Here is a 24,466-nt window from a genome sequence, read left to right on the forward strand (position 1 = left end):
CTTTTATATCAGAACTTCGTTAAAAACAATATTTGTAATCTCGTGAGTCCCAATATGCTGAATCTTTTAAATGAGGTCAGCGAGACGTGTTTCATGACTTTGTACCCTAATTCAGGACAGGTGTCTCTGTTTGGAATTTCAGCACAGACAACACGATCTTCATCTTCATCATCATCATCATCAGCAGCAGTTCATCATTTTTTTTGCAAAGTAACCAATAAATGCATGTGAGGTTGAACCCCCATTTGAAATTCTCGGACTTAAACTCATTTCCTTTTGTTTTTTGTCAGTGTGATCTGTGCTCTCTTCTTTTGTGATACTGCAGCGACTGATGTCATAAAGTGTCACAAACGCTCTACTTGAACAATCGCGACTGCGTAACCCCAAACATGGCTTTCTAGCGCCCTCACCAACCCCTCAACCCCCGGGCCTCAATCAGCACCCCGCTATCAGTGTGCCCTCCCTCGATCGGACACAACAGTCACTTAAAACACAGGCGGCTTCGGCTTGGCTTGGCTGGGACGCCTGTTTCTGCTTTCACATTCTGCACCTTTCTCTGCATGTCTGTGGCACCCTGGGTCTCTTTTCTCCGCGCTGCTGCTGCTCTTTCTTCGTTGCTAAAGGCACAGGATCTGTGTGTGCCACGGGACTTCACATGACTGAATGCTTTGCTGGCTGTCGGTGGGCTTATTGGATAAGAAGGGCGTGTCTTGCAAGACTCTTATGTTCCGCGTCCCCGCGAGGCACCAAGTCTCGTGTTTACGGTCCCCACGAGACGCCCTGTGGCCCGCCTCGCGGGTCTTTAAAACGTCTTTTGACAACTTCCGAGAAGATCACGTACCGTTGCCTTGCTTTTACATTCCAGGATTGTTTTTCATATATAGAGAGATTACGTTTATAATTCTGTATTGTTATCATAATGTTATTAGAGCAAGCTAATCAGTGTTTGATTGATCCATCTATTTAATACGCTGTCTTTCCAGTCCATCTATCTGTCTGTCATTTATATGGTGCCAGTCGTTTATATGGTGCCAGTCTATCTATCTATCTGTCTGTCATTTATATGGTGACAGTCCATCTATCTGTCTGTCATTTATATGGTGCCAGTCAATCTGTCTGTCTGTCGTTTATATGGTGCCAGTCTATCTGTCTGTCTGTCATTTATATGGTGCCAGTCCATTTATCTGTCTGTCATTTATATGGTGCCAGTCTATCTGTCTGTCTGTCATTTATATGGTGCCAGTCTGTCTGTCGTTTATATGGTGCCAGTCTATCTATCTGTCTGTCATTTATATGGTGACAGTCCATCTATCTGTCTATCATTTATATGGTGCCAGTCTATCTATCTGTCTGTCGTTTATATGGTGCCAGTCCATCTATCTGTCATTTATATGGTGCCAGTCTATCTGTCTGTCATTTATATGGTGCCAGTCCATTTATCTGTCTGTCATTTATATGGTGCCAGTCTATCTGTCTGTCATTTATATGGTGCCAGTCCATCTATCTGTCTGTCGTTTATATGGTGCCAGTCCATCTATCTGTCTGTCATTTATATGGTGCCAGTCTATCTGTCTGTCGTTTATATGGTGCCAGTCCATCTATCTGTCTGTCATTTATATGGTGCCAGTCTATCTGTCTGTCATTTATATGGTGCCAGTCCATCTATCTGTCTGTCATTTATATGGTGCCAGTCTATCTATCTGTCTGTCATTTATATGGTGCCAGTCCATCTATCTGTCTGTCGTTTATATGGTGCCAGTCCATCTATCTGTCTGTCGTTTATATGGTGCCAGTCCATCTATCTGTCTGTCATTTATATGGTGCCAGTCTATCTATCTGTCTGTCGTTTATATGGTGCCAGTCCATCTATCTGTCTGTCATTTATATGGTGCTTTTCCTGTCTATCATATAATGCCTTTTCTATCTGTCATGTCATCAATCATGCAGTGCCCCCCATATGTACCGAGTGTGTCTTCCATATGTGACCTTGGTGACATTACTTAGTGACGGAGTGACCGAGGTGTCCTGCCCTGTAGGTTCACCACGCTCAGTGGGATTCAATTCTGGCGTCAGCTCGCTGCCCCCCTTCTCGGCCAGCTGATGGTCCATTATTGGTGGAGGGGATGATCACAGGGATATCGCCCCAAGCCCACCATCAGGCCCCCATGCGTGTCTCTCTCTCTCCCGGATACGTCTTGATTTTAACCCCTTACACTCCACAGCATGGCCCCCCCTTTCTCGATGTGACTGACAGCAGAGACCCTGGTCTCCATCTGTGAGTCCAGAGATAACCAAAGCTCCAAAGGTCCACTGGTGGACGGCGCCGGCCGCGCTCATCCCAGCCACATTTGTTTCCAAGCACCGAGGAGGCTTTGCTGACTGACAGCGCTGATCGTTTTCTACACTCCAACATTTTCTGCGACGCACTTAAGCGGGTGTCAGAATTGTCCAAATTGAAGCTAAAATGGTGCATGATATTCATTTCCGCCTTCTCCTGCCTTTATTTTCGAGCACCGGCTTCCGTCAGGCTGTCACAGCAGACAATTTGACTGCCACTTTCTCAATAGCCATTAATTTTTTTTTCCTTTTGGATCCACAAGAAGTTAATTTCTTGTTGCTAAGCAATGCAATCAACGTTTTCCAAACCCGTGAACTTAATAGGAGGTGCGGGCAGGAGGGCGTCACATGCCACCTTGACAGGAAACTTCAATCTCATTTCACCGCGTACGGCTGGACGTGTGCCAGTCCGGTGACCTCAAGGCGACCGTCCTGCTCTGCTCTCAGGGTGTCTGAAGATCTGAAGGTCTTCCCACCTTCATCATCAAGAGCCTTAGCTGGCCAGGGACATCACAACTGTGGGTTACTTGGTAATGCCAGCTTCACGTGGCAGGCAGGTGTGAATGTGGCCCTAAAGTGTCCTTGTCACCAAGGATTTCTTATTACTGTCCCTGTGTATGTGGTATAATGAAGCAGACAGGAAGGAGGAGAGGGACAGCGGGCACATCCGGGCCTGGAAGTGACAACAACGTGTGCTGTTTAGTCCGATGACATTTTATAGACCCCCTCTCTCTCCGAGTCTTTTATTCTAATTTCGTAAAGTTTACGCCAGTTCAGTTCTCAGAGGGGACTTCTGTAAAAGTCACGTCAAGTGGCTTTATTGTCACATCACCCATACAACGCATTGCAGGATATGGTGGTACAAAATGACGCAATGCCAGGACCACCAGGCTGCAACATAAACATAAACACAGGACAAGTGCAGCGCAAATAGCAAACTAAACTATAAATTAACAAAAGAAATAGGAATAAATACGTAATAAAGGCCGCATTATTAACAAATGCACTGCACATAATTACAATACTCTGAGCAGATCTGTGGGCCGGGGGCAGCGTCCGGACCACCAAACTCTAGCAGACCCTGGTATAACTGGTGTGGCACCTTCGGCCAGATGACAACAAGACAAAGTGACCCAGTGTGGGTCATAAAGCGGGCAGAGGGGTCCCAGTGATCTTCTCTACTACATGCACTATCCATTGGTGGACCTTGTGGTCCGAGACACTGCAGGACCCTCTCAATTGTGCCCCAGTATAATGTGGTGAGAATGGAGGGGTGGGGGGATTGGGGGCACTAAAAGGCCACACCACGCGACCCTCGATGTGCACTGGAGTGTGGACAAAGTCGTGTCCACATTAAGAGACGGACTGTCACACTGGCACCAAACCACCCACCGTCACATCTCCATTCTGTAAGCTGAGTGACCCCCATTGCTGACGAGGCCCACCAGCATTGTGTCGTCAGCCATCTGCATGCAGCAACACAGTTTGGGAGTTGGCAGAGGAAACAGAAGTGGGCCTCCCTGGTGGGCACCAGTGCTCAGTGTGATGAGGCTGGTGTTACTGCCCGTAGGTGGCACTAGCTGAAATTCCAAAGCAAGAGCTGACAGGCCAGATAGTCTGGGGGTATACAGGTGGGCTGCGATGAAAGGCCATTAACAGGCCAGCAGCGGACTGGCAGTTGAAGGTTTTGCGTCCATCTTCTTCTGCGAAGGTTCACAAGGGTAGCGTGAAGTGGAAAGGATGGGAGGAGTGGGTGAGTCACTGGAAGGAATGGAAGTGTGGCCCAGAATGGCGGCCGAGTCACACATGGGGCAGGAGAGTCAGTGCGCACTTGCGTGGCCCTGAGGTCCGGGGGGCACATCCAGTAGAGTCGGACTCACGTAAAGAGAGGGTCAGCATACCGAGACCGCGAGCCAGCTGGTAATCGAAGCAAGATGAACGGCTTGTTGTCCACTGCCACACACTGAATGATAGCAGCACCACGCCAGACCAGGGGGTGGCGAGCAGCACCGATGTTCTCTCGCAATCCTCAGCAGGCCATCCACGGGAAATTGCGTTGAGTCCATCGATGACGTCACTTCCTGTCCCCGGCCTTTAAAGCCGCCATATTCTCAGACTCAAATCAGTTCTGTTGTGGACTCAAACCTGTGAACATCTCATCAAAAGGACCCGTTGGCAGCCAGGGCACAACAGGCGGGTGCTGCCCCAAACCTTTTCATTGTCTTTGGACGGCCATCGTGACACCCCGTTGTATTCATTTTATTTTGCCGACACTCACATTTGTACTCTACTAATATTTCGGGCACATCATCTCAAACTAGTAAACATGCGGACCCCCGAACCTCAAATTAAGGTGGGTCACATACAGCAAACTGAACATCTGCACGTTGGCCACACAGTTTTCAGTGTTACAAACATGCAAAAAGGGTTCAAAGTGGCATCACACATGTGTCAGAGGATCAGAAGCCTGTAATGCCACACTGGGACGAGAGGGGGCGCTGCTGCTAAGGCACAGTGAGGGCAACTGACTCCGCCTCTTCCGGCCCATGGGGGTCTCGTTTCAGGAGAGACACGGCTGCGAGACGGAGCCCGCCAATGCAGACACGCTCAACCCGAGAGCCTGGACAGCTGCCATCGTGCGCCCGTTTTCAGAGGTGTCAAATGGGGTGACCCGGCTGGCACCCCAACACTTCTTTAGACTCGGCCCTTATTCCTACTCAACCACAAAGCCTTATAAATGAATGAAGAAATCGATTGTATTGTACTGATGACTAACGTTACCATTGGACTCGCTTTGTCCGTTTTCATGGGGCATTCTTGACGTCATTGGACCAAAAATGGGAGTCAGGAGAAGTTCACTTTGATAGGAAAGGAGCTCCTTAGTAGGGGGCTTTCAGAAACTGGGGGCAACCTGATGGTGGGAGTCGCTTCTACCCTTTGGTCGAGGTGCCAGTCATGCGAAGAGGGCTGCTGCAGTGAGCCCTGAGCACATGAAGTGACCAGGGGTGCCAAGGTGACAGGCCCCAGATTGCGATGTGTGACGACCCGCCAACTCCACAGCTCAACTGACTCAGACGCCCGGGCTTCACGCGCACATGAGGACGAGATATGGAGAGGGGAGACCCCCTCGCTGTTGAAGGTCCCTGAATAAATGCAAGTCAACAATAGCCATGAACACGAGCGCAGACGTCCTTACATTGTCATGGATAACCTGAGTCACGGCAAACGGGTGAGACGTCTAACGCCCGGGCCGCGGTGGCCTTCCAATTAGGAGGACCAAGGTGCTGATGTCTGAATAAAGAGGGAGCGGCCCGCGGAGAAGCAAGCACATGATGAAGAGCTCTCTGGCCTTTCTCATAAGCACAACGTTCTCCATTTATCACACTTGCCTCTCTAATGAAATGATTTGCTACGTTTGCCCGACTCTAAAGAAGATGAAGCCGATGATCTGCATGGCACTTTGGCGTCACAGAGCCCTTATGCCCCCTTGTCACGGTCTGAGGTCTCATATCGTATTCTCCTGTGGTGACCCACGGCTGCTTCACTTGGGTCGTCTGCTCCACTTCAATGAGGCTGATGGCCTCGCAGGTCTAGGGTGGCAACTGCTGTGCCACTGGGGTCCAAGAAGCAGGAGAGAAGCCATGTCCTTTTCTTCATCCTGGCCAGCTGAATGATCTAAAATGGCCACTTTCCGGGGGTCTCTTAGGGCATCACCGTATAAGACGACAACCTCCTGCTCAACCAACACTCTGCATACATCCAGACCCAGACCTTTACTTTCGGTCGTAGACGTGATGACAACTAACGATCCATTAGGGCAAAGAGATGAGCGACCTGTGAGCTGTGCCACCCCACCTCATGGCACTGCCAGGGTGGAGAACACACAGCAGGCTGTGCTTACACAGGATTGGTTCAAAGGTATGAGACATAAGAGGAGAGTTGGACCCTAAACTACGACACCCCGCTGGTCCAAGGAGTACAAGTAGCTAACTGCATGCCAGCAGCTGCCTGTCTCTCCGCCCATCCATCCCACCCGGAGACCACCCTGGGCCAAATATCAATCAGCTTCGAAGTGCAACACGAGAACGAGAAAGTCAGCTGATCGTCTAGGCACAACGCCAGGTTGTGTAGGGCGAGTGCCACACCAACTTCACACACCTTTAAACATACAGCCATGTGCAAAAGTAAGTGCACCCCATGAAATGGGAGCCTATCAAGATTTGATCTTCATTTGAAAGCTGTCTCTCCAGATGAAGGTGATGAAATAAAACACCTGACTGCAATAATCGATTCAACAGATGCCAAGGAGGAGCCCTGGCTTAAAGGCAACACATGGGGTGCACTTACATTTTCACAGCACTGCCAATGTGATGCTTAATGACTCAAAGTTCGGAGCCGCTTCCCCCTCTGGATCTGTGCTGCCTGCCACTTAAACGAAACGGTCGGTGGTCCGACCCCAGAGCACCACTGGAGAGACCCCGAAGGCGGCAGCGAGTCCAAGTGTGGCGTCTCGGACCGTTGGATAATACGGGGCGCAGGGTGACCCCTTTACGACGCGTGCAATGCTGTGTGGCTCCTCCCTCCCCTCGGCTCGGCTTATCCGCGTCGCGCCCCCCCATCCTGCCCCCCTTCCCGCTCCTCATTAGCCATTCCACACAGCTCCTTTGCTCCTGAGGGTTATAAACAGAGGGGAGCCGAGCCCAGGAAGACAGCGCTTGAAATTCTGCTCACAGCCAAAGCAATTTCCTGGCGAGCGGAGTGCTGTCAGCCGCGCTGATGCCTGCTTGTGAAATATAGATACTGGGAGTGGGCCATCGGCAGCTGGTGTCAGCCTGATGGATGACGCCTGAAAGGAAGCAAAGCGCCTGCCGTTAAGGCTGCTCCATCAGCCACTTGAAGGAGATTCAAGGGTCTAATAGAAGGAGAAAGCTCTCTAATCGCCTGCACTGTGCCGATAACGGAGAGAGCAAAGGGAATCGGGCCGCCGTTGGCTCTTTGCCGCTCTCGCCTCGCCCGTCTTCAAGCCCAGGGCCCGCGCCAGTGTTTAGTGGTTAGCCATCACAATGAAAGACTGTAAAGACAGAGACCTTGCACTGTCCCCCTTCTGCCACCCGGGCTCAAATGACATTCTCATCGAGGTGTGCCCACTTTGATGCCACTGCCTCCGACTGCCAAAGCCTAAAGCCGTCGGACTCTTGGGTGACATGCCAGCCGTCGCAGAGGGCCTAGATGGCGGACTGGGATGACAGTTCTGTTGCGACAGGTGAATCGCTTTTTTATTTTTGCGTCACCTTTGACGTTTTTCTGTAGCTTGTCATCATTTTCAGTCATTTCTCATTTCTGTGCCCACATGCGTTTTGGATTTGGACTGCTTGACTTGTTCAGCAGATGCCATCATGCCATTTGGTTTTCTCATGGGCGCTGTCATTCTCTTCTCCCGTTGCCATGACACTAGCATCATATGATGTCATCGGCTGCCATGAGGGACCAGGCAGTCACGTTTATTTGGATGGACGGGGTTGCTGGAAAGGCCAACTTCACAACTTACATGTGAGCTGAGCTCAGGAAAGCCAACAAAGCGAAAATAAAAAAAAATGTGAGTCCTCCGAAACAGAGTCAAACACCAGGCCAGGCCCTCCACCAGTCTGCCCAGCTAAGGCTCACTCTCAGGCAGCCTGACTGCTGAGGCAAGTGGGAGGCTTCGGGCCTGTCTGGGTCTGAACATGGAGAAGGGGCTTCTGAAGTTCAGAATTCACATGACAGCCGCAAAATACGTCTAAGCAGAGGGGCAACTGTGGAAACTCAAGCTTTATAGAGACAAGTACCGTAAGAACTTTAGAAAAGACATTTATAAAAAAGGAAAACATAAGAAGAGACTCAAAAGAGTAAAAGGAGCCAATGAACCGCACAGGACTCAATGCTCCGGCTTCTATTAAGGAATGGGGTGATGAGTCGAATACAAAGACACGGCGCCAACTCAAAGCGTCTCTTTATATACAACTGGAGCAGTCAGGTGGCCCCGCCTCCCTGGGCTCCATAATTAGATTTAAAATAATAACAAGAATCTGAATTAACGCGGCTGAAGCTTAATATGGACGAGCAGGAAGTGCACGACACTGACCCTCATACCTTTGACATCCAGCTGAGCTTACGTAGCAACGCCATAGAAACAATAAACAAACGGCCACAAAATGGCGGCACCCTTGAGAAATCAATTAGCCTTGTGAGAAAACGAACACAAACCTGAAAATGAGCCGACGAAGTCAATTCTACACCTTAGTAAACCACAAACTAAGAACAACTGCTGTGTTAATAAAAGGAATAATGGAAACAAAACGTCTGCGTCGTGGACGGGAACAAAGGCCGCACTTTGTGGTCTCGCCGTAAACGACCACTGAGAATTTCTGGCTTTTCTTTTTGACTTTTGCTGGGCCCTCATTTGGGTTTGATCAGCATTTTCCCTTCCTGGTCCCCCCGACCTGTGACAGAACGAGGGTCTTGTATGAGTTTGCCGTATTTAATTACAGAATGGCGCTTTGGGTGGGATTGCCCTCAGGTGCTGCGATTAGGTCAAGATGAACCAACCGCAGGCCCTTTAATGGACGTCGCTCCTCGTGCCTCTGCTCCATGTTTCACTTGTTTAGTGCTTTTCATTTTGGGGGTCTTTGCCCAGATTATAGTGAATAATGTGAGCAGACAGAGCTGACAACAGGCAGAGGGTCCGAATGAGTTAGGCCAGCAGAATAGAAAGGCAAACAAACCGAAAAGAAACTCCATAAGCTGAGAAAACCCAAAGATTTGTCGCAAGGAAATCACAAAGACAGGAACACCAGAGGCTCTGCTGCCATGCGTACACATTGGCAATGATGACGTCACAAGGCACAAGGCCAGGGTCACATGTCCAAAAAAAACAGCCGATCAACCCACAACAAAGATGGCCGCCAAAAAAGAAAACCACGACCTCACCAAAATGGCGGCCACACAACAAAAACCAGAAGCAAGTGCAACCAAACCCAAAGTTCCAGAATAATTTCAACTTCCAGCCATTTGTTTGGAATCTTGGATTTTGGACTGGGTGTTGGTCTCCTTGTTTATTTGCCTTTTGCATTTAGGAGCTCGGGCTTTTATAAAGACAAATACCACGAGAACGTTAGAAAAGATATTTATAAAAATTTCTGCCCCTTAATGATTTCTGTTTACTTCGTGTTATTGTTGTATTTTCTTTTCCTTTTCCTTATTTTCATATTAAGAGAATCTGTCTTTTGGCGTATTGTTCATTAACGATGCCACGCGGTGGAGATGTTGATCAGTACACACGACACTAATGACAGTTTAATCTACAGAGCTCAGACACTAGAGGGCGACACACCTGCAAGCTGCAGCACAAAAGAGAGCGAGCAGACCACCCAAGACCACCAGCCAGACCAGGCCTTCCCAAGGTCTGACACTAAAACAGATCTCACCGCAGGCAGCCTGACCCCAAACTCAAAAGGCAGACTTCAAAAGGGGGCTCAGGACTAATACGCTAAAAGGTCCTTGAAGGGAGAGGACAACTGTCAGCCTCTGGCTTGAAATGACGGAGTTCAGACACCAGAGGGTGAAGTTGTCAGGAAGTCCATCAGTGGTGCACGAGGGTGCTGACGTGCTGCCTGTTAATTAGCACAGCGGACTGTCTAGAGGGGGCCATGAGGACCCTACACACTACAATGGTCCAGTGCCTAACGGCTTTTTAAAATGTGTTCACTTCTTTGTGGAAGTTCATCACAACAATTCCTTTTATGTTTGTACTTGTTGGTGGTCTTTGTACACGCGTACAGAAACTTTCACATTCTTCTTTAGTATTTATTAGGCCGTTTTAGGCCACCAGAGGGCGCACTATGCGGTAGGTTCATAGAAATGTGCTGGCTGTGATTTCTGTTTCCCCACACTTGTCATGCTTGGTCACTGCTGTCCTCGGTGTCCACAGCCTGGCTCTTCAGGGATGTGTTATGCTTGAGCAGCTGTTTGCTCATTACTCTTTGGGCACTTGCTTCTTATTCACATACATCCCTTGCCAACTGTAAATCTTTCAAACATCTGGAGCAGATCAATATAGTAATCCCTTTAATTAGGTGTCACTTTAATTATTTAGTGCAGCTTCACCCTAAGTACAATTCTTTTGACAAAAAAAAAAAATGGCGTCATCAGCAGGATTTGAGAACTCCTGTGTAAAACAGAGACGATCCACCCAGACATCGACAGCTGAACTCAATGAGATGAGCCGCCCTGTCAGACGAGAACTGAGAAATCCTGACAAGTGGCTGCTGTGCTTCTTGACTGTTTAGGACCTTCTGCTTGTGTTTTTACACCTGAGATGATGCATAAGGGTCTCTGTTGGGTCCTTAAAATAATAGCAGCATGGAAATGGTTTCGTAAGATGTAAATTAAAAATAAAAAACTTAATTGGGATGAAACCAGCTGATTAACATGTCCTTCTATGACAGGCAGGACTGAAATTAATATGTGCATCGAACTACTGGGAATAAAGGGCAGAGAGGACCAGGGAGGACAACCAAAAAACTGATCTCCACTGTTATGATGAAAATCATCTGGACAAGGCACTCATGGAGCCCACCAGCCTGCACTGGGAACCACAGCCTAAGCTGATGACATCTGAGGAGAGCCTGGACGTCAGCATGTTTTAAATAGAGATGTGAAAGGCACTATATACCAGAAATATATAATAATATATAATAGACAGAGAGATAATGTAGTTGTCAGGATTAGATAGATAGATAGATAGATAGATAGATAGATAGATAGATAGATAGATAGATAGATAGATAGATAGAGTAGTTGGCAGATTTAGATAGATAGATAGATAGATAGATAGATAGATAGATAGATAGATAGATAGATAGATAGATACATAGATAGATAGCGTAGTTGGCAGATTTAGATAGATAGATAGATAGATAGATAGATAGATAGATAGATAGATAGATAGATAGATAGATAGATAGATAGCGTAGTTGGCAGGATTAGATAGACAGACAGGTAGACAGATAGATAGATAGATAGATAGATAGATAGATAGATAGCGTAGTTGGCAAGAATTGATAGATAGATAGATAGACAGACAGACAGATCAATCCATCCATCCAGTATGCGGACCCCCACTCCCAACACGGCCCCTCTGAGCATGACACTGCCTTCCTCATCGCTCACTGCCTCCTGGCCCCAGAGGTCGTGTTTCAGCAGACATCTTGTAGCAGACAGCCGACTGCATCATTTATAAGTGCTGTCACATCAGTGAACGTGGCAAAGTAAATGAGGATTAATACAGAAGAGCCCACTTAACAACACATGGAGGAAGAGCTGAGAGTGAGAGACGGAGAAACAGGAAAGGCACCATAAAAGATAGGCAGATAGGTAGGAAAGGCACTATATAATCCTGCAGACAGAGGCAGACCTTTTCAGTTTGAGAAGCTGGTGACAAAGAGGAGACAAAATGCAAACGTTGAAAATTATGAAGAGGAATTAATAGTGTGGCAGACGGTGGGCACTTTAGGGACCTTCAGAACTCCAGCTGATCTTATTTTGGAGGTAAATAGGAATGTCGAGTTTGTGGGGATGAATTGCCAGCACAGCTCACAGCCCACAGGCCATAAAGAATCGTAAGAGCAGATGCGGTGACATAACATCCATATCACATACTGTATTACAGGTTTTGTATCATTTTTTAAGTTTGCTACGATGTTCCCCAGGTGACACGTGACATCTCAAGCCCCGCCCCTTCAGATCCGGGGTCAGACGCCGGTGTTCAGTCTTGGACCCCCGCCTGAGAGGCCAGTCTTTTCTTTTCCGCCCTGTTACACATATAGGTGTATGTACAGGACATGCACAGGTACGTATGGACGTGCGTTTGAATGGATTTTAGTTTGTACCTTTTTGGTTTTTGTGCTCCTGTAACTGTTCAGAGGAGACCTGCAAACAGGAACTTCACTCTGCTGAGTAAATGTGACAGGAAAGTTGACTTGCGTCATCAATGAAAGGCGCTGTATGACAGATATAAAAGGCACTAACAGACTGATGACACCGTCCTCGCCCACCAGCTCTGAGCGGTGGCTCAACATGCCACATTTTTACCAAGCCCACTTCAATGCCCGATGTCTTGATCCCTGGTCCTGTGCACTCCTTAAATGGACACCCAATGGCCAGTTATGGACGCTCACTTAGGAAACCAAACTCAGAAGGTGCCAAACTGTGACATCTGATAGGATTTCACTTTATTTCATTCACTCTTTTAAAGGGGGGCTACCAGGCTGATACCCCAATCCTTGAACCCTTGTCTGACTTGGGTGGTAGCCCCCCTAAACGTCCTCTTTGATTTATGACACACGTTACTGTGGTGTGCTTGTACCCACTCAGCAGTCACCCTGCTGCACCAGGACGTCTTGACGCTCCTCTGGTGTGATTTCTGATTGTCCTTCTTGATGACTTGACGCCACGTCTCACCATTTTCACGGCTCATTGACGTTCGCTCTAACGACTGTTCCAGATATTTCTAATTGTTTAGAAGACGTGATGAACATTTGGATCGACTGCTCAACGGTTAACCTCTTGTGCTCAGCCATCTTAATGTGTCGATTGATGGGACATTAAAAATCACCAAGGTCGCGGGCTCAAAGGCCACCGCTGGGTGACGTCTTCCTTTCAGCACTTGAGAGCTAAAAAGGTGTCCGGTCTGAAAGGCGCCACACTGTATTGACGGGAACTTGGACTGTTAATTGGGCTTTAAAATGATGAGAATGGCAAACAAGTATCAGGGGACATCTGTGACATGTCTGAGTCTTCTGAATGCATTTAGAAGGACATAAAAAATGAATAAGGAGGACAGTAAAGAAGGACCCTTGGAACTGATTAATCGCTCCTTATGAATAATTAGATGAAGGCAATCCTCCCGGTCCCTTTAAGGTTGTGCTTTAAATTATTCTGTTTCAATGATCGTCATATTTCTCTGCCTAGTGTATGCATTAAATATTTAGAATTAATTAAGTGATTAAAAAATAATGCAGGTGGATGCGGGGCTGCAGGTTCGCCTGGAGCCACTAGGGAGCAGCACCACAAGGTGACTCACCAGTTGTCATTATGATGTGGCAGGTGGGGGACTCCTCTTGAACCTTGAAAGGCTTCGGCCCCACCGGGCCACCTGAACGGAGGAGACAAAGCCTCGGGTGGACGGGGGGATCCTTGGAAAGCCTTGCTTTATGTTTGGGGGCGAGGGGGTTAAGAGTCTGTTCACATGGACTTCTGAATTTATTTCCTGTGGTTTCATTTTTTCAGGGAATCTTAATCACCTTCCTGAACCTTGGAGGTCCCTAAGTCATCCTGGAGACAGGCTGGGAGAAGAAGCCTGGTTCTTCAAAGTGGATCCTGAGCCCGAAAAGCAGGGCATGAAAAAGGAGCCCGACCTGTGAAGGCTGCCACCAAGGTGAGCTCTGATGTTTTCTTCATGGCTGCCATCCTGGTGGCCACGTCGGGTCATCAGATGTCTACACTAAGAAACATTTGGCTGAAGCAGAACGTCCGGTTCCTTCACCACGGCAAAGCTCCTGCGCATTGAGCCTCCAAGACCATCATCTTCATTGGTGTCCCGCCCTGCTCATCTGACCGGACCCCTCTTGTGATTCAGCGCCAACGTGTGTGGATAAAGTTACAAGAAAATGTGACCAAAGCAGTGAATGGAGGAGACCTGGCAACGTTGAATGAGGAGGATTTTCAGGGGGGTGTTTTGAAAAACGGAGGTACAGATGGCAAAAGTGCGATTGTGGGGTGAAGCACAGAATAGCAATAATAATAGATTTTAGTTATATAGCGCCTTTCTCATGTTGAGTGAAGGAGGTTTCTGAGACAAAGAAAAAGACCTGGGGGACATCGGTATCACTTCAGTTAAAGCAAATCCCCTCGCAGGACCCCGTGTCCATTGTCCACGTCACCCCCTGACGGCAGATGGGGTCACGTGGTGAATCAACAATGACGAGCCAACTGGGGGGGCTGTAACTGCTTGGTCTTCTTTCATCAGAAAGCACAGAGAATTGGCATGGGTGGGGCACCCCTGTACAAGTACCACTTCATGGGTGGATACGTCCCGATGGCCTGAATTTGAATGTTCGTTTCAGAATGACCCTCAGTCTTTAGACAAATCACGCTCGGCTACTCAAACTGATTCAGTGGCAGGTGAACTCGCTGCTCACTCCAACTGCCATCGCCTGGCACACCTGGCACAAGATGCCACTTTTACCTCTCCTGCCTCAGACCTTCCAAAGGGAGCCACCAAGTGAATCGGAGGGTCTGGGCCTGTCAGCTTCAAACAGACGTCAGCATTACTGCCATGCAAGGGGGCTGGGGGCGGAGCCAGTGCCAACTCACCAATCAGCACTCTGAATTTGTTTTTTATGTGTCCCCTGCTGAGGTGTGTCTGAGCTGTCAATCAAGGGGGTTCTTTATTTTAGATGTCATTCTCGTTACCTCACAGCGCCATTTTACTTCTCAGGGTTTACCGCCGTTTGGTGGTTCTGTCGTCAGGCATGCGGTGGCCTGTTGTTAGGGGCGTGTCTCCTGAGGTTGTGACCTGTGATGTCATAGACGTGGTGCTTTTTAAGCCTTGAAGTGCCGTAGTCACGCCATCCAAAAAGTGAACACGTAAATCTCGCGCTCCGTCTCGTGTTTTGCTTTTTCTCGTTCTCTCATTTGTCGTCTCCTTTGTCTCACTGACTTTAGCTTTACGGTTCAGTTCTCACATCGCCTGCTTTGTTTGTTTGTTTTTTAATTTTACGTCAGTTTTCCGTTTACGATTTCGTCTTCCAATCCTTTATTAAAATTCACTTCCGCTTGCTGTAACTTCGTTATGATTTTAGGTTTTTCCGATTGTTCTGATTTTTTCCTAAACTATTTCTTGTTGCTTAAATTCACATTTCTGTTCACAAAAATTTTCAGCCGATTTTGTTATTTTCCACGTCACCATTTTGTGTTGTTATGGGCGATGCCATTTTGTGCCTTGGTTGCTATGCACACAATGAGGAGTTGCTAAGGACGTGTCCCCAGAACTCACGCCGACTGACGTCATTGGCACCGCTGGGTAAGAGCTTACAAATCCTCAGTGAGACTTTCTTGAATCACGACTTTCTGTTTGAATGTCTGACTTGGCGTTTCGGTTTAATGAACGGTGAGTGTCAATTCCTGGATGTGACCCCTGTGTCCCTTGACTACACTTCATTTCCTGGTCCTCTCCTGGCAGAACAGCACCATGCCAAGCATAATTGGCATATGACACTCAATGCCCTGTCTCGGGAGGATCAGCAGATGAGATGAAGTCGCTCAGTTGAGACGAACGCAGAACGTTAATTAAAAGTCAGAAGTCTGAATGGCAAACCAAACACTCAAAGCGTGGGAAAGGCGCTATATAGAAATAACATTCATTATTATTACAGAAGTGCCCCCCAATGCTGCGTTTATCCAGTTCTCAGATGATCTGGGACTGACCTCAGTGTCATCACGGCTCATTAAGGGTGGCACCAGGGGGACATCAGAGGCTTTACCCCCCCTCACACAGCCCCTGCTGTTTGTTTGTGGGGTCACACGAGATCATTATGGTGAAGCCCCTGATCTTTTCGCCTGTCATATTCCATTCTGAAGAGAGAAGGCCAACCACGCCACCCACTTAGAATGGAGATTTTATTTGGCAGATCGACAATCGTGATACTTTAAGGGGGACCAACTCCCCATTTTCATCTTTCTTTTTTTTTGGAGTAACCCAAGAATGACTGAGCTTGGAAATCACATTGGGGGCTAAGACCCCGATCTTATTGATGCAAACTGACGGAGCCCCAAAAACAAAATGACGTCACGGAACAAACGCAAACATCTTTCAGTTTACTTAAAACAAACCCTAGACAGGAATAAGCAGCAGATTCAGACCCCCCAAGCCCCCCTTTGAGTTTTCACAGATTGGTCTTGGAACAAAATCCAATATTTAGAGGTGCTACATAACCCATTTAGTTCATTCTGCCTTGGAAATGCGCATGTTATTTAAAGGCGCTATATAAAATGACAAGATGTTCAGCTCTGTCTGTCTTAGAGCTACATCAATTAAAGAAAGGCACTATATAACAAAATAAAATATCAAGAGTCTCAGTGCAGGAGCTCTCTAGGAAGTCCATCCATACAGGAAAGGCGCTATATAAACTAAGATTTCACTTCCCTCTACATCTGTTACGGAAAGGCGCTGCAGCAGACGGTGGCACCAAATAACATCCCCAGGTCCGCGGTGCAGCATAAAGACGGGACAAGTGCAAGACGGAAAGAAGTCAACGATACAGAAAATAATGAACAACAGGTAAGGGAATAGAGAGTAACAAGCAAACAAACAAACAAACAAACAAATGAATACATTATAATAAAAAGCAATGGCAGTACCAGGAGTAACAAATGCACTGCATGCAGACAGACGGCTAGGCACAGACCTGAGGGCACGGGGGGCAGTGCCAGTTTCAGAGTCCGGACCGCCCAGGGGTAGAAGCTGTTGCGGACCCTCACACAACCAGTTTGGATACAATGGAAATTGGGGACTCAGAGACCATTGGAGGGGTGGGAGTGGTGGCGGCCCCTCACAATGCCACTGGCTTTATAAAGACGTCTTCAATGTTCAGAGACCCTGCAATTCACCAAGCAGACACCCCGCCTCAGAGCTCATCTGATATTTAAAATGGGAAGGTGTGCAGTTTGTGCTGCTGTGGGGGTCTCTCACCCTGTTTCTATCCCACTCTTATGCCACACAAGCACACGTGGAAGTCGCTTTGGATAAAAGTGCACTGCAGGACAGATAAGGAGATCAGAAGCCACAAATCCCTTTTGAGGGTGAAAGGCGCTATATAAGCTAAAGAGCTGCTGGTGAGATTTGGTTGTTTGATTCCCCCGTGACGTCCTTAAGACCCCCAACCTGCATTAAGCGCTCCTTTCCTTTGGTTCTTTTATAATGATGCCCCCTGGTGGTCTGCTTTACTGATCACAGGCCACATGAAGCCCCCAGACAGGCCAAGGTGTGGGGAGGCGTCAGCTCTAAATATGAGCAGAATGAGGAATGGAGAGCGGAGCGCCAAAGGCCGCCTCATTACCCCGGACAGCGGCAAACTGCGGCGTGTCACAATACAATTCGGTAATAACTGCAGGACCGCGAGGGCCGATATTCATCTCCCCCGCCTGACAGCACCTAATACATTTGTTTCAGTTTGGAAATTAATTTTCTAATATTAAAAAGGTCAAAAATGAACTATGGCAATACGGGCTTTTGTCATCTTTAACAAATTATCCAAAATGGCACTGTCAGATCGGAGGGGATACGCGTCCTGTGATGAATGTTCAGAGTAATCAGCCAATCAAAACGAATTCCTCGCTGCCTTTGATGAATGACGCCGAGTGGCGCCGTTTTGGGCCGGCGGGGCGCTTCATTTGTTTCCTTCTTGCTCCACTTTCGTGTGACTCTTTCTCTGGCCTGTTCTTTTGTCTGCCTGCTTGCACGTGTGACAAGGGTTCAAGGCTCGGGATGGTCGATCGGGCATCAGGTGTACAGTGCAACGTCACACATGGACAGCAGGGGGCACCAGAGCGCTGTCACCGTTTACTCCTGCAGCCAATGAAGGTCGGCGCAGGGGCCCATTTGTGACGCCGCCCAGGTGGCATATCGACACATTCAAATACTCTAAACCCCGGCGTTCTGACGGTGCCCACTTAGCAGACCCCTGACAGATCGTCCAGTCTTGGCGAGAGGTGACCCCTGTGTGGCCCCGGTGCCGAGGCGCAGATGGCAGCAGCTTTGACTTGTGACAACCACGCATGCCGCCTTTCCAGCGATCTGTCATGCCAGCCCCGGGGAGGTGTGTGTGGTGGGGGTGCTGTTGCTTTCCAGTGTGTGGTGGGGGCTGGGGGGCCGGTGAGACATCTTCTGTCTGTCAAGTGAGAGCACACAGCTGAGAGCCGCTAGCGACGACTGACAGGCGGCAGCTGTGAGGATGCCCCACGGCCCGCTGGGCCCGCGTCCCCCCCGCGAAGGAGCTCTGCGTCAGTTCATAAGCGATGACAAGGGACGAGCCGCCGCCACCGCCAGGAATACTAATTGAGCTTGATTTTAATTGAATTATTACTCACTTTGCTGAGAATAGCCTGTCGTAGTCCTCTTATGAAACCCAAAGGGACACCAGCGACCGTGGCGGGCCCCCTGCTTCTGTCAGGCGTGCCAATCCCCCCACCAGGTCCTCCCACCCCAAAGCAAGATGGGAAGTTACCAAAACAAAGAGGAGAGGGCGCCGCAAGTCAGAGGGAAACAATCACTTTGTGAGGGCGGCGGGAGGGAGGCCAGCCAGATGGGGGCGCTGTGCTCTGCTTTAGACCACCCCCGATATTCAGGCTTTGGAGGGGCCCTGGGGTGGGCTGTGTGTCTTACCTGAGTATCTGAGCAGCATCAGGCCGAAGACAAGAACAAGACCAGGTTGGGATGTCCACTCTTCACCAAACAGTAAGTAGGAGGCAAAACAGAGAGCATGCTGGGAATCGAGCCCAGGACCATGGAACTGTCAGACGGCAGCTGACTGCGCTCAGTGACAGCCCCTCATAGTCAGGGCTGACTGCCTCCCTACCGGTGAGTCGAGAAATCGCCGATGAGATGATGGACGCACAATTTGGATATGCGTACTCGACCGGGTTGGGGGACCCTGGCTTATTGATGAGGGGCCAAGGCGAGTGCTGCCATGTGCAATGAGAGGGAATAATCAATGCTGTAATTACAAGAGAGGGCATCATATGCAGTATTGTAATTACAAGAATGCCCAGCTGGGGGCGCCATCTGAAGTACTGTAATTATAATATCAGCCAGCTGAGGGAGCTATATGCAGTATTGTAATTACAAGAGTGGCCTGATGAGGGCGCCAATAACAATACTGCAGTTCCAGAAATGGCCAGCTGAAAGCACCACAAACAGTACTGTAATTACAAGATTGGCCAGCTGGGGGCACTACAGACAATACTGTAATTACAAGATTGGCCAGCTGGGGGCACCACAGGGAATAATGTAATTTCAAGAATGCCCAGCTGGGGGCACCATATGCAATTCTGTAATTACAAGAGTGGCCTGATGAGGGTGCCAATAACAATACTGCAGTTCCAGAAATGGCCAGCTGTAAGCACCATATACAATACAGCGATTACAAGAGTGCCCACTTGAGGGCACCATTTACAGAATTATAATTAAAAGAGTAGTCACCTTCAGGAATCATATGCCACTGTAATTGCTGGAGTGCCCAGCTGGGGGCTCCATCAGCAATGCTGTAATTATAACAACGACCAGCTAAGGGCACCATTAGCAATGCTGTAATTATAGGAGAGGCCAGCTGAGGGCGCCATCTGTAATACTTTAACTGCAAGCACGGCCAGCAGACCGTGCCATCTGCAATGCTGTACTTGCGGAAGTGGCCAGCTGAGGGCGCCAATGCCAAACTGTAATTACAAGTGTGGTAAGCTGAGGGCACTGTGTACTACCGTAACACGTTCAAGGCTGTATAGAATGGGGTGCGCTCTGCTCTATTGGCGAGTTTGGGGGTCACCCCTGAAATACAGTGAGGGCTCCATGCAGCGGTTAACAATTAGAATTTGAAGGCAGGCTAGCCGGCTCTCACACTGGTGTAAAATGCAGTAAACCAGAACGACCAACGTCCGACTTACAAGTGTGGCCAGCTGAGGACACCATACACAACATTAACTAAACATTTGATGGACGGACGTCATTGTGAGGTTGTATTTCTGGGGGTGCTGCGCACTACTTGCAAGACAAGTGTCCATGTCCAAATACAACGTAAGCGATTCTGTAATTTCAAGAATGGACTGCTGGGGGCAGTAAATGCTCTTCTATGAGGCAGATGTACCTTTCTCACTTGGTTGCTGGGGTAGCATGGTGGCACAGTGGTTGGTGCTGCTCCAGAGCCTTCCCTTTATCTTGCAGCCTGTGAGTGCTGTGTCTGCAGTTCCCACCTGTTCCCCCAGTATCAGCTTTTCCTATTGGCCCAGTCTGAGTGTGTGTGGTCCCTGTGACGAACTGATGCAAAGTCCACAGTGTGGTCTTGCCTTGCGACCAGGCACATGTGCCATTAAACTTGAACTGGACAAGCTGATGGATGGAGTTGGTTGATGGCTCTTCTGCAGTTCTCACTGACCACAGATGTAAACACACAGTTAGCCAGCTGGGGGCACCACATGCCATGTACACTGGCCTTTTCCTAGCCTACTGAAGGTTGTAATTGTGGCAATATGCCCCATCACGATGGAAGTGCCAATCCTGGAGTTACACATGCCACTTAAAGTCATCTCCAGTTTGCTTTCACATGTGTTTATATCTGGGGACACTCGATGACGGGTGTAATCAAAAGATCAAACACATGGTGGCGCTGTTAGCTGCTTTGGCTTTAACTGCATAATAAATTAGGAAAGTACAAGAGTGGCCATCTGGGGGCGCTGGACCTGCCTCAGAGATCTCAAGCCAGTAAAAGCTGAACTTCCATATCTGGCCAGAAAGAGGCGACATTGGAACTGTGATTATTTATTTATTTATTTGTGTGTTTATTTATTTTACAATAATTTGCTTCTTTGTATTTCTTTTCATTTTTTTAAAATATATTTTATGTTTAGGTCTCTTGATAACAAAAATACTAATCAGCTCTGATGAGACCTGAGTTATGCTTGGACCTCTTTGGTGTGTTGTGGGCTGACATCTGTGGAGTTGCAGTGACAGTAATTTCCACTAGGTGGCACCGGACTTGCTGTAATTCATATACGTATACACACACACATACACACACACACACGAGTGTATGTATCTATATAGGGCCATCATCATACAGTGACATTCTTTCTTTCATGTACTAATCAACACACAACATGTCACCACTGTCCAGTCCCATCATTAACAGAGACACAAGACCCTGGCCTGCAGAGGTTTCCAAGGGGACAGCAATTGACACCGGAAGTCAGCCAGAAAGACACTTTATGAAGCACAAACGTTGAACGGCAGATGACAAAGAGGCTGAAAAGTTAACCATATGGCGCCTTTCATGTCTGTTCTATAATGCCTTTCACATCTATCTATCTATTGATGTTATATAGCGCCTTTCACATCTATCTATATATTATATAGTGCCTTTCACATCTATCTATCTATTGATGTTATATAGCACCTTTCACATCTAACTATCTATCAATGTTATATGATGATATATAGCACCTTTCACATCTTTCTATCTATCTATTGATGTTATATAGCGCCTTTCACATCTATCTATCAATGTTATATAGCGCCTTTCAAATCTTTCTATCTATCAATGTTATATAGCGCCTTTCACATCTATCTATCTATTGATGTTATATAGCACCTTTCAAATCTATCTATTGATGTTATATAGCGCCTTTCACATCTCTGCTTAAAATATGCTTACATCAAGGCTGACCTCAGATGTCATGACGTCATATCTATCTAATGATTTGGTGCCTTTTCACATATATCTATTATATAGCACCTTTCAATCTTTCCGTCTTCACACTCTCCACATAGTATTCTAGGTCTACAGTGTGTACAGTATGTACAGTATGTACAGTATCTAAATAATTATTTTCAGTCACCCCCTCCACTTGGTGTCATTCACGAGGCGCCCTAAAGAGCCTGGAGGTGCGGGTGATCTTGTCGTAGAGGACGCCTGTGCAGCTCCATGTCCACTTGTCACCCCCTGAATGGTCCTACACAGGTTAGCAGCTGGACGTCACAAGCCCCTCTGAATGGTTCTGGACGCCGTCACTGATGCCCCGAGGGTCCGGTGACACAACACACGAATGGCAGCTATAGCAACTCGTGCGAGTCGAGAGCAGAAGTCCCTTTAAGGTCAGAAGTGGACGCTGACCTGCGCGCTGGCAGGTGTCAGGAGGTGGATGCCCGGACACTGATGAGAGTGGTGGTGGTGGGCACTCATCGATCGGCGCATCGGCAGGTCTGCAGCGCTGCTAAAGGTCAAGTCGAGAGCTCAGGACTGGAAGTGCAGGAAAGGTCAGCGAATTCCCCAGAGGAGCTCTGACCTTCAGCCGGCCGGCGCTCGCTCGTCGGGGGTCTAATTAAACAGGCGGTTCTGTCACGACGTCATGTCATGTGTGGCCTGGGGGGAGGCTGGGACACCATGTCGGGGGAGCACTTGGCCCGTGCCATTCAGGACCCTGAAACTCGTCAACGCGCCCCGGCATTATCGGCCACCAACTAGGAAACAGACGCCGGCTGATGTGTGGCTTGGAGATTCTCCAGACTTTTCCAAATAAATCTCAGGCACTCCAAGGTCACCTTTGCTGTCTCCTTCTCTCTGTTTTTCCGAGTCAGCCATGCCGCACGCACAAAGCTGGAATTGAGTCTTGCGGTTCTAACAAATATCCAGAGGCCTTGTCACACCATTTGTCATGTTGTCACGTCAAGCAAAAGCCCCTCAGTGGCAGCGCCGCCTTACTGGGAGCAGCTGGAGTGGCTTAACCGGATGAGGACGAGGACGAGGGTCCTGCTCGTCGGCCTTCATTCGCAGGATTTGACACTTAAGTGGATGACTGGGAGAGAAAACGGGAAGGAGGGTCGGGACAGTTAGGTCTCTGGGACTTTGAGTTGGGTTGACGTCGATTTGAGCTCAGATTACTGGACTGGCAGGGAAGGCGGATGTGGGTGGGAATTCTGGCTCTTGAAGCGAGGCCCACCATAAGAAGAAAAATGAGCAGAAGCGAGGAATCAGAGGAGGACATCATCAAGGATGCGGGGGGTCCGTAAGATGACAGAGGCCCTCACCTGAGCTAGAGGTGAAATTTGCTCTTTGATCCTTTGCTTTTTCTGACGGCTCTTTCCATTTCCCAGCAAGCCAAGCCCATGTGCTTAATTATCTGTAGGCCGCTATTTCAAAATGTGAGGATTTACGTGATTCTTGTGGGGGTCTTCCACAAGGCCGACTAAAGGAATGTCCTCCCTAAACATCATCAGAGGGGTGCTAATACTCAGGACAGTTACTAGACCCCTAAACAAGGCGCTGACCACCCACACCCAGACAGCCACGACTGAAATATGAGGAGGAGGAGGAGAACGTGGAACAACTGCAGGGAGTTGTGCTGCTGAAAAGAGACGGGAGTGGGTGACGGGTGACAGGAGCGGGTGACGAGTGACAGGAGCGGGTGATGGGTGACAGGAGCGGGTCACGGGAGAAGGTGACGGGTGACAGGAGCGGGTGACAGACGAGTGACCCAAAGCCACAGGTGGCTTGTAGCTCCAAGTCAAACGCAGAAGGTGATCTTTGGTGGCCAACGAGGACCTGAATGGCCTTAACGCCCAAGTTAGCCACAAACCCAGATAATCACCCCGGATGGCGTTCCCTATGCTAAATCTGGAAGTAATGACTACAGCCGCAGCAGATGGCATTGTGGGTAAAACACAAAATAAATTCCACCTTAAAGCAACAGCATCCAGCAAAACGAGCGGCGACCAAATGAGAAATGTAAAATGAAGAAACAAGTGCCTGAGGTGTGAGAAATGCAACACCTTAACTGGGCAAACTGGGGCAAGTCCAGAGACCCCCACATCAGACGTCATAATGGGACTCGTCAGAAAAATGTGTGGGCGATGGAGAGCCGTGAATATCCCTGACCCCCAACAGGCTACTGTGCCGAGCCCAGTCACGTTTTGGGGAGAAACTGGGAGGACAAAACTGGACTCTTAAGTTTTGGAACGCATGTCAAGAACAATGCCATCATAAAGGGGCACCGTCTGCCCCGTCACCTCTGCCAGGGCACTCAAGGCGCAACTTGAGAACTGGAGGGCGGGATTCAAACGTTAATGTAAGCCCCGCCCAGAAACCCCTTGGATTACAAAAGGCTGAAATGGGAGAGAGGAGCCGGGAAAGACCCCTGGCTGACTGGATTGAGCAGACCTTCTAATAACAATAAGAAAAAACAAACAAACAAACAAACAAACAAACAGGAGGAAGTGGGAATCCAGAAAATAACAAAAACCCGAGTTTCACGTAAAGCGCTCGGCTCC

The 24,466-nt window shown here is 48.5% G+C and overlaps 1 protein-coding gene across 2 annotated transcripts in view; it reads right to left on the minus strand.

Moving 5' to 3' along the window:
- agbl4 (AGBL carboxypeptidase 4) overlaps positions 1 to 24,466 on the minus strand; it is a 438,546-nt gene that overhangs the window by 23,218 nt on the left and 390,862 nt on the right. The gene's annotated exons all lie outside the window — the stretch shown is intronic.

The sequence above is a fragment of the Polypterus senegalus genome, chromosome 10 (genome assembly GCF_016835505.1).
Source record: "Polypterus senegalus isolate Bchr_013 chromosome 10, ASM1683550v1, whole genome shotgun sequence".
In the NCBI taxonomy this organism is placed as follows: domain Eukaryota; kingdom Metazoa; phylum Chordata; class Cladistia; order Polypteriformes; family Polypteridae; genus Polypterus; species Polypterus senegalus.